Below are 10,986 nucleotides of genomic sequence, written 5' to 3' on the forward strand. Positions count from 1 at the left end.
AGGGATTTCTCTCCAAAGTCTTGTTGACTGTGGTGCTGCAGTTACACTTTTTCTATTGCCATGCTGCAGTTCCCTTTGCCCTCAGTATTTCAGCTCTTCTCGTATCTCCTTCCCGTGTTCCCATTGTAGTTTCCCTTTTGTTCTGTGTATTTTGGCTTGCTGGCTGTCTGAAAAGAAACCCTGGCTGGGCTGCAGCTGCTCTCTCCACTTGGGGTGTACTACCGGGATAGCTGGTGGTTGACCACCAGAATCAGTACTGTTGGGGATGCCTCTTGATGTTCCTTGCCTTGTAGTGGTGGAGGCAAAAATAGGGCCATGTTCATCTACTCCATTTATCCATTCCTCTACTCTTTGAGGTGAGACACTGGATAGAAAATTAACAGTGGCCTCAAAAGTGGTTTTGTGGGAATGTGCAGCAGAAATACTTGTTTTCTTTTGTTATTTTGGGTTTGTTTTGCTTTTGAAGACCCAGTCAGAACTGTGATTGAGCTGTGTGTAGTGGGCAGTAATCTTGTTGAGTATGAGAGGTTTATGATTGCAAACTATTTAAATGAAATAACTAGAAATTTGCAAGTCCATGGAATTACAAACTGTGTGTATAAACTAAATAAATTTCTATTAACTTTGTCAAATTCTGAACAAAATTAATGATTCTAATCAAACATGGAGATGAGTTAGTTGTTACACTGTCTATGAGCCCCCTTTTCCTATAACTTATACATTTCTGTTTAATCCTAACTCCAATTCTGAAAGAGATTGTTAAGTTTGTTTGAATTTGGCTTCCTCAGAGTAACTCTGGTTCCTCCCTTTGAATTGTGTACTTTGCCTGGGCCACGGGGAGGTGGATTACTGATGTCCTTGTCCATAGTATCATGTTTTTTCATCAGAGTAACTTTTGATTCACTACATATGCTGCAAATGAATGTGTAGTGGTAGTTTGAATCTGCCTTATGATAATTGGAGAACAGGGTAATCAGATGATACTGGCTTTTCTAATTGCCAGCTGCTGCACAGACTTTTTTTACATTATTTAGGACACTGCTCAGGATAGCTGTTTGCTTGGATGTAAGTGATGAAGAGAGAAGGAAGATGTGTTAATACATACCTGGGGAATGGAGTGGGGGAAAAAAGATGGATTGGTAGTGTGTAAGAAGAATGTTAATGCTTACATTTTGCCTCTTAACTTTCCCTTTAAAATACTTAAGCTTTGTCAATAATGTCTTTTACCACTGTTACTAAGTTGCAGTTAGATTCATAGAACTGTAGAATGGTTTGTGTTGTAAGGACCTTGAAGATAATATAGTTCCAATGCCTGTCATATATTTGCATATGGCTTTTTTTAGTCTGTACTCAGTATTGTTTTGCTGCAGTTAAAGAACTCTAGATATAGTGGAGTTCAAAAATCTGTGTTACCCAGTTAATGATTCATTTCCTTAAAGGCCAAGGTCATCATGGTGAAATTATTAGCTCTTCGAGAACATTCTGCCACGTGCTCCTAGCAGGTGATCAAGTGATTACACTGGAGTTGTGGAATTACACCCTTCCCTGTGTCCTCTCCTGCCCCAGTGCTCTATGTCCCAGTTTTGGAGATGGGAAGCATCTTCCAAGTAACTTTTTTAATGCAGGATATATTTTTTTGCACATTATTGTAATGAGCTAGTAAGTATGAAAGCAAATTATTACTTGATTGTGGTTGTGAGTGACTTGGTATTTTTTTTGGCTTTTTTCTGTCTCTGTATTTTACATGTGCAAGAGAGAAAATAATGAAAATACGGAGTCTGATATTATGATACATTGCTGGAAAAGCAGACTTTTAGCATAGGGTGAATATACCATATTTCTGAAACCTGCCTTCAGTTCATCTGGGGAAAGTTCATCTGATGCTGTATTGCAGTTGTGACAGTTGTGAGCTTGCCCAAATACTTCCTATGGCTTCTCTTTAACAAAGTTGTGCAGTTGCCTGTGCAAATACTGTTCTGTTAGAATGCATATTTTTGGGTAGCATATATGGTTCTTCTGTCAGGTAGGATGCTGATACACATATATATGTATGAAGTTGGCAGTTGTGTTCCTGTTGGACTGAAGTCTACAATAAAAACAGTTAAGAAATAAAAGAATAGAAATTCCTTGATGTTCATGTGTAAAATGTGTGAAGTAATAATATAATGCTTGGCCTTGGAAAAAAAGGAGGAGGAAGAAAGCAGTTATGCAGTATTAAATTCTGGTCTAGTTTGCAAAATGCTTACAGGGATTTCAGTTATGCAGATACAAAACTATGAATTAAGAATAATTTAAAACTTGGGGAAATAGCTGTTTGGGAGAATAACTACACTTAAAAAATACAGCCTCATTCTCAGTTGTGTTTTGTAGAATGTGATGCTTAACTGCATGCTCTAGAGAATGGCTTTTGAACACATGCCAACAGTTAGGGATTTCCATGTTCTTAGGGATCTCTGCAGTTTTCTTTATGTTGGCTGTGCCAAGCTTTGTCGCATGCACTATGCTTTGCTGTTGGTACATATTGGTAAACTAGAAGATGGACTTTGAATTAATTTAAGAATATGTAGAAGTAACAGCAGCACGGAACGCTTGGGAGGCTTTTTTAGGTGGCTAAAAAGCTATTGAGTAGAATATGCTATACTTTGCATATAGTATGCAGCTAAAACCTGGCAACTTTAAATGCAGATTGCTTTTCAGTCCTGCTGCAAACCTATCTTAGAATCTTGCCTTAAAAAGAAAATGGAAGGGAAGGAGGTATGTTGGACTTCCATAGAATTGTTCTTAGGATTTGCCCTAATCTTAGGATTAGGCAGAAGCATTTTATTAAATATAACAACTCTTTTCTGAGAAAACAGTGACCTTTCCATATATTTGGTACAGAAATCAGAGATCAGGCAACTAATTTCATGCTAAAAGTGTCATGTCAAGAATATCTTTGTTGTATGTTATTGTCAGACTTGCTTCAAAATAAACTATGTGTGTTGTAGATACTAATCATACAAAGAAATGTTAGTAATGATTCAAAACTTACGAACCCTCTTGAAAACCCCTTGTTTTCAAGAGGGTTCATAAGTTTTCCAACTGTAATGATTCTGTGATACCGTCTTGTGTGTTTGCCTGAGCGCGTGGGAAGCTCTTTTTTATCTGCCCTGGATTGTGGTTATTTTTATCAATGAAATCTCGACTCAAATGAAGGAAAGAGGGTCCTGTGAGATTCAGTGTATGGTTAAACACACTACAGCCCAGATCAGTCAGTGGGGTAAGTTGCTATTTTGGTACAGTTGTTTGATGTCTGTCTTTTTCCCTGTTCTGAATAATTTCTGTGAAGATAGTATGCCTAGCCTAGAAATAGATCTCAGTGTTTTCTATATGTATTCTTTTATGTGTGACTTGATATTTTTTTTTCTTGTATACAACCTAAACCAAGTGCTAATATTTCAACAGATACAGAATGACAGTCAAACACTACACACTGGTATGCCTGTGAAGAGGCACTGCCAAAGTTAATTGTGTCTAGTGCAAAAGCTTGGAGTTCTGGCTGATCAAAGCAGGTAGGTGTGAAGGTGCTTGCGTGGAGAGAAGATAAGGGGACAGCTCAATGCAAATAGTTTTACATAAGCAGAACAAAATTATACATTTCAAATGGCCTTTACCTCAGCTGACTGAAGCATTTTTATAATAAAACTTGTGATGGTCTTATTCCAAGTGGTTTGGAAAAAATGACACAATTTTAATTTAGTACTGAGATGTGGGTGAACTGAGGAACTAGTCCAATGAGGAAAGTTAAGTCAGCAAATCTAAACATTTATTTAGCTAATTAAAGGCAGCATATTTTCTGCGGTGGTAGCAATACAGGACAATTTATAATGCTTTTTTCATGTACTGTTAACACATATTAGGTAGAAATATAAAAATGTAATTCTGATCTAAAACATCACTGACTGCACATGAGACTTTTAAACTTGTATCTTGAACATGATCGTGAGACTATTACAGAGGTATCATGGTGTGCTTGAACATCATTTGCAAGTCATGACTGAATCAGTTCGTCTCCACTGTCAGCTACTCATGTTAAACAATAATAAGCGTGTTGCATCACAGACCTATTAATGTTGAAGAACTAAGACAGCTTACAATAGCATTTGACATCACTTTGTGTCTGAGCAGTAACAGTTACTAGAAAATTCAGTCTGGTTTTGGCTGTTGAGTTCTTACCACTTCTGAAAATGAAGAAGGGATCAAACCTGTTGCTCTGAGTGCATGCTAAATTTATAAACTCTAAAAGTAAGGAAATCCTTTCTAGAAATCAGGATTTGATATGGAAAGTAACATAAGTGCTCAGATATGAAGTACAGGTTCTGAGTGTTTTGCACACTAAAACTTTGTGAAACTGGTGACTTATAAACACCCAAGTAACTTGTTACGCTTTTATTTATCAGTGTGTCCATATTGCCCTTTCCTAACATTAATCTATTAAATATTTACATTGGAGTAAATATTGCATGAAAGGGGCATTTCTCTGCTGTGTTTGACTTCTCCAGACATCCCAGATACCAGAGAGAAGTGATGAAGTGTCAAAATTTACAGAGAAAAGTCTTGAGGTATTCTCATCTGTAAATTCATATGGTACCTCACCCTACCTCCAAAAATCCCACCAGAAAACCTACCCAAATCCCTACAAAATCAAAGCATCCAGTCTGATATGGCTGTTGGAACAGCACTGAAATCACTCCTCCTAACATTCCTTGTGTGTGGTATTTCAGGTTTCAGATTCTACAGATAGCCAGTCTAGAAGATTCTGACCAAAGTGTAGAAATTATGTGAAGATTGAAAACTCAGTAAGAGAAATGATGCTTTATAAAAATGGTGTAAGAAATTTGTTACCTAATTATATGTAAATAGAATCAAATTATTTAAACAAGTGTTGAGAGCTGCCAAGCGCAAAGTACAAAAACCACTGTTAACACTAAGAAGCTACAGATTTTATGTCATTTTTTCAAGTATACAGAAATACTGTAACCTTTATTTCTGTAGTTGGCTTTCTTAAGAAGAAAAAAAGCAAATAGTCATCATATGATATCTTTAAAAACCTAGTGTTTTTGGTGTTTTTTTGGTTTGTTTTTTTTTAATATTGGCTCATGCACTCTGCCCAGAAGCATAGAATTTCCCTAAGACTGAAAGGTCTGCTTTTATGACAGAAATGTATGTTAGTGCCAATAAAGTCTGTTAATCTGATTAAAATGTGGTTTCGTTAGGCCAAAAAAACATTTGCTCTCAACTGTACTTGGCATAAAAGCTGACAAGAAATGAAAAGCATGTTAATGAAGACATTTAAAAATATTCTTGCAATGTAAACTGTTTTTAAAAGGAAAAAATAATTGTATCATTGTTTAGCAAATACCCATTTTTTAATTGTATAAAATTGATGCATCTATTAATGGGAGTTGTTTGTACAAGGTAGTATTTTCTATTATCAACCAGTCATTCAATTTTGTACCTCTAGTGTTTTCCTGTTGCTCTATATGTGCCAAGAAATATTGGCTGTGTTTCTCAAATGTGTGGTGTTGTGATAGCTATATATAATTTTGGAATTCTGTGTTATGTTGAGTTCAGAAAAGCCAAGGCGCTTTGCCACTCGCAAACTAGGAGTGCATGGAGAGTGTTTCAGGGATTGGTACCTATGCCAGTCTTAAGTAGTTATTGTCTTATAGTCTAGACAATGCTGTGACCCTCTGGGTTTTAGTAGGCCTTTAAAGAAGTTGAGCACAAAACATTTCTGGGGAGAGGCCAAATGCTTTTAAAACACTTCTGAAATTTAGAGTTTCAAGATTGTTGCCATTCCATTTGTTGGCATATTTATCTTTTAATGACAAGTTGCATGATAATCTTAAAATAACACATTGACCAAGGTTTTTGCTGCCTTTTCTCTCTATCTTGGGACTAAATAAAATAATTTGATGTGCGATTATAATATTCAATGACTTCTACCATTCTCTCCAATCAAGTCTCCTCCTCTTGTTCCCTCCAAAAAAGGCCTAAACCAGAAGGTTTTGGAAATTTTTTTTATAGCTTGGAATTTACACAGTTTATACCACTCCTGTTGATACTTTAACGCACATGCCACACTGGTGCTAGTTTTGTGAAAAGTGATGTTTTACTAAAATTTGCTGTTCTTGTAATGTTTATTTTGAATAACAGTTCAACTGGGTGCTGGTGTGTAGATCCCATGGTGGGTTTTCAGCCTGCACATACTTCTAGATGTGTAATTAATGGCAGCAGGACAACAACTATAGGAGCTGCAAATGCTCTGCAGGGGTAGTTGCACCCTGCATCTAAAATAATTGCATCATGCTTTAAAAATTTCAGTTTGGGAGTTGAGAAGTACTTGACCTGACTGCAGGTAGCTTGAATCAGATATGGCAATTTATCCGGTTTTCTGTGTTCTTGCACTTGGATCCTGCAGTTGTTGGAGCTGCAGAAATATTAGAGATATAAAAAGTATTGTTGCTTATATTCTATACCATTAACTAAATATGGAGATTCAATTTTTTGCTTATTTTGCAGATGGTATCCTGTACAATTTACTCACAGTTGTTTAAATTTTCAATTTCTTGGCTATTGAGCTTCTGCTCACTGATGCAGAAAAATGGAGACCAGTCCTCACTGACTCACGAATATGCTGTGGAACATGCCCTATAGAGAAGAAAGAAAGCACTAAAGGGAGTTTTCCTCCTGGTGTATTCATCAACAGGCAGGGCACTATGGAAAGGCATTGCAGAGATTCCTCTTTGCCCAAAGAAGATGAGGGGGTTGATTATAGGATCCCTTTAACATCTTCCATGTGCTCAGAAACAGAGCTACTGGTGCTTACCTGACTGACTTCATCTGGATCTGTAGATCACCAGCGTGTTTTTCTTGTGTCATCATGGCCATAATTTCTTTCTGCTTCAGCCCAAAGGATCCCATCAGAGCCTGCCCTTGAGGTAAAGCAACAAACTACAGTACAGTGACTGAGAAGAGCTGTTGGATATTCAGCTGCTTAAGCTGACTAACATCCCATCTAGGGAGTACAGATCACTTCTGGTGATGGATGTGAGGCAACAAAAGAACTTTTCCCAACATTCCTCTAAGAGGGATTAAGATAGTTGGTATTGTCTTTTTTAGACTTCTTTTTCATTCTTTTGAATCTTCATAAGGGCAATGGAGTTTTCAATAAGATTTCTCATCTCAAAATGCAGAAAGATTTCATTGTTTGAACCTGAAATACCTGTCTCTGTGTAGGAATCGAATCAGGCTATGGTTTTTGATAGCTAGAACACAAAAAAATTACCAACCTCATTTATTTCTTATAGTTCAAGACAAATCTGCTCAAGGGAAGATTTATGTATGAAAGCATAAAAATGAGAGTTCTTCCTTGGTTGTAAAAGGAGAGAGATACCATGATCTTGATGTAAGAAAGAGAATTTAAAACCAAATCATTCCTAACAGCTTGTTTCAGATTCATCTTCCAGAAACTGTTCAGCTGTTTCTGTGAGAACACCAATGGACAAAATCCTCATAACGCCTTTTATTTTCCCCTTAAATTTCACTTTGGATCTTTGTCTCTTCTGCTGAAGAAGAGACACAAATGAGACCAGGTATTTCTCTCTCCTACGGTCCTGAAGCTGCGATAGGTGATGTCAGACTGTTTAGTGTATTGAAAGCGATTTGGAGGTTTTTCCATTGAATAGGGTCTTTCATGTGAAAGACGATTTCTTACAGAAGCCCTAGACAGATTCCTGCTTGAAAGAAACCTGCAATGAGCTGGGTCATGCTGCTTCATCTGGGCTGATCTGCTCTGACACCTTCTGTTGTTTTGAATCTCTGGATACCTTCTATTGCTGGAAAAGAGTATTGACTTTGGAAGTCAGTAGTGTTTTTAGGCTTCAATGCATCACCTGAAATGAAGCCTGTAGTACTGTGTATGGCATTGTAGTTATGAGTGGTAACTAGTATGAGAGCAAATTGCAATGCCTTGAATCTCAGGAACTTATCAAATTATCTGGTTTTAAAGAACTTTCTATAAAAGTTCTTTAAAAATAAATAATGCTTTCAAGTGCTACTGTCCTATAATATTTTTCTCAGCCAGCAGATACAGAGCATTAGTAACTTGTATTGAACACATTCTGTTTATTGTATTTTATCTTCTTTTGTTTTTCATCTGTCTTCTTTACTGGAAGAGTAGAGTACAAACATCAGCCTGGAGACAGCTCTTGGCTAAGTGCATTTATATTTGTGTCCATCACTTATTCTTTCTGAATAGGAAGGCCTCCTTTCACAAGAACATGCATGTGGGATGAAAAGTCTGAGCCTCACTCTCTAGTCTTTGAAAGTTGGTCAGAAATAATGAGAAAGACAATGTTTTGTCCAGTTGAAAGGCATAGGAACATATCTTGATCTTAAGTTGACGAAAAGTCATGAAATTACAATAAAAAATAACCCTATTTTTGTGAACCACTCTTTCTGTAACCGTACTGTAACCATATTCAGGAACAAAGAAGCAGAGTATCCTTCTGCACGCTCCTGCAGTCTCTCTGGGAAGAACTTGCTGATTTTTCTGTTTTAATTACTTCAGATTATCAGGGTTTGTCCTTGATGACTTTATCTGTCACTTGTTTAAAGAACAAAAATGTTTCCTGTATGCTACTCTAACTGCAAAATTGCTGTGGTTTTAATGACAAAACTTTCCCCACCCCCCAATTTTCTTGTATTATTTTGAGCACAATGAAAGAAAGCTTTTTTTGAGCAGGAGAAAGCTTGTAATTTAAGAACATGTGAGGTATCTAACCATATGAAGCTATTTTGTTTAGGTGTATGCTCTAGAGGAGAGGATGAAGAAACACCACCAATTGCCCCAAAAGGAATTAAGTGAAATTCTTCATACATAATGAGTAATGTACATTCTTAGTTAACTGTTGGATCATGCTCTACCTGATGCCTTAAGAGCAAAGAAGAGCTCTCCTGGTAAAATGATGGTGCCTTGCGTGCCTCAGCACCATGACTGCCCCACATGCCAATGCCTGATGCTGTTGTTGTGCAGAAGGTACTGCCGTAAATGCATATGTGAGCAGCTATCCCTGTAGCTGTTGGCAGTCCAGTGACTTCTGGTTCTGTTTTGTTCTATGTGGGCTCCACTCTACTGAGAAAATTTCATAGGAGTCTTAACCAGCTTTCAGGATTTGTGAAGAAGAAAATTTCAGCTCTCCTACACATTATTTTTGTTTGTTGTTCGTGTAATGACAAGTCCTAGGGCATTTGGGTTTTCAGGAATAAAAAGAGGAGTATTTTAGAAATCCAGAAACCTGATGCAGGAATTTGAGTAGGTTCTTAGCTTCCATAGCAATCTTAATCTGCCTAGGTTAAATCAAGGGTTGTCACAACAGCATTAAACTGCTGTTAGTATTCAATCAGTTTGATTTTGGCAAATAGAGTAGAAGACTTGAGATTGGACTAAGTCCTTTTCAGAGGAGTTGGGAGTGGTGTTAGGAAGTCATTGGTGAGGGAAACCTTCAGGTAAGTATGACCATTTCTTCTTAAAAGAGATTCTGGGGAGATGTTCACTGCATTGCAATAGGTGCCATTTTTAATTCACTTGAGAAAAAGTGAACAGAGGAGATATTTAGATTATTTTTCTGAGAAACGAGTGCTTAAATTTCCCCCTCCCCTACCTACATCTACTTGTAACAAATTGAGAGAACTTTCTGGACAAAACATCTTATGATTGATCTCATCTGTTGCTAGATGTCTTAACAGTCTTGAAAGTTCACAGTTCAGCACCTTGGGGTTGGTTTTTTTGTGGCATCAGAGCATGAAAAAACTGCATGTCTAGTACTCATCTCTTGTCATCCTCCCCTATTGCAGTGACTACGTGTATGTCTCTGTGTGGCAGAAAATGAGGGAATACAGATCATTATTCAAGAAGTTACCAACTAGCACTTTTCCTTCCCCTCCAGTCTTTCTGCCTCCCTATCCTGGAAGTATGGAGTCCCTGCCTCAGCCTACGGCTTCATTCTTTTTCCAGCTGCCCACAAAAGTAAAGAACCAGTGTGAGAGTTTGAAGAAAGAATCCGCTCAGAGGACTGAGTCTCAAGCAAAAGCTCCAGGTTGCAGACTCAGAAAGAAACTTCCTTTGGGGAAGGATCTGCTTCCAGGATTTGCTCGTCTCTTTTTCCTTGGGCAAACAGTTCTTGAAGCAAACAACAGGGTTGCAGGTAGGTAGGGCCCCTTTGAACTGCCATGCGCTCAGGTGTGAAGGATGACTTTATGCTGTTTTTCTATGCACTTTTTTTTGTTGATGTTGTCTTCCACTTCTCTACGCTGAGAGAGGGAAAGAGTGTGAACATTGTAAAGAAAAAGTGTTGGGGAGAGAGAGAGGAGAAAAATGTTCTGGGCACTTGGAAAGAATGCCTCTGTGTAAGCTTCCTGTCCATGGGTCATACTTGTACTTCAGTTCTGTGAAGCCCTAATGACATTCTTGGTGTGACCCTTCTCTCGACAGGAAACTAAGTCAAGAGCAGAAACTGGTGGCTGGAGCCAAGATAAGGCCAGTGATTGTGTATGGTCCATAGCCACACAGTTTTCATCTCCTCCCTGTCTCTTTTACACTAGTGCTAGGTTTATGTGCAGTAAGGTGGAGATCATCAAATGGGTTTGAAATCTGACTTGATTCCCAGCACTGAAAAAGTTCCCCAGTTCTAAACGTGTAAATACATTTCTTCCTTTAGAGGAGCCTGTGGCTGCTGGGTTTGTAAAGTTCTGTTCTTTTGTCCACATGAAGGAAATAGACTGGAATACTCTGATTAAGGGGATGTGCTGCTAACCCACACGATCAGCAATCCCTCAGGCCCAGAGAAAGAGAATCAGCTCAGGTAAATTCTGCCTTTCTCGCTTCATGCTGTGCAGAGCAACAGCCTCTTCCTTGCAAACATCGGTAGCCCACAGTCAGAC

The 10,986-nt window shown here is 38.0% G+C and overlaps 1 protein-coding gene across 6 annotated transcripts in view; it reads left to right on the forward strand.

Moving 5' to 3' along the window:
- The window catches only part of TSC22D1 (TSC22 domain family member 1), a 91,145-nt gene that overhangs the window by 27,976 nt on the left and 52,183 nt on the right, over positions 1-10,986 (forward strand). Inside the window, exons 3-4 of one of the 6 annotated variants that reach the window (XR_010742941.1) lie at positions 9,993-10,250; positions 10,764-10,907. The exons of 1 other annotated variant lie outside the window; for it this stretch is intronic. The gene's annotated coding sequence lies outside the window, so the exon portion shown is untranslated. Of the gene's footprint in view, positions 1-3,444; positions 3,552-9,992; positions 10,251-10,763; positions 10,908-10,986 lie in introns of all 6 variants that reach the window. 4 more of the 6 variants (XR_010742942.1, XR_010742943.1, XR_010742940.1 and 1 more) reach the window with 4 other exon arrangements.

The sequence above is a fragment of the Sylvia atricapilla genome, chromosome 2 (assembly GCF_009819655.1).
Source record: "Sylvia atricapilla isolate bSylAtr1 chromosome 2, bSylAtr1.pri, whole genome shotgun sequence".
Classification (NCBI taxonomy): domain Eukaryota; kingdom Metazoa; phylum Chordata; class Aves; order Passeriformes; family Sylviidae; genus Sylvia; species Sylvia atricapilla.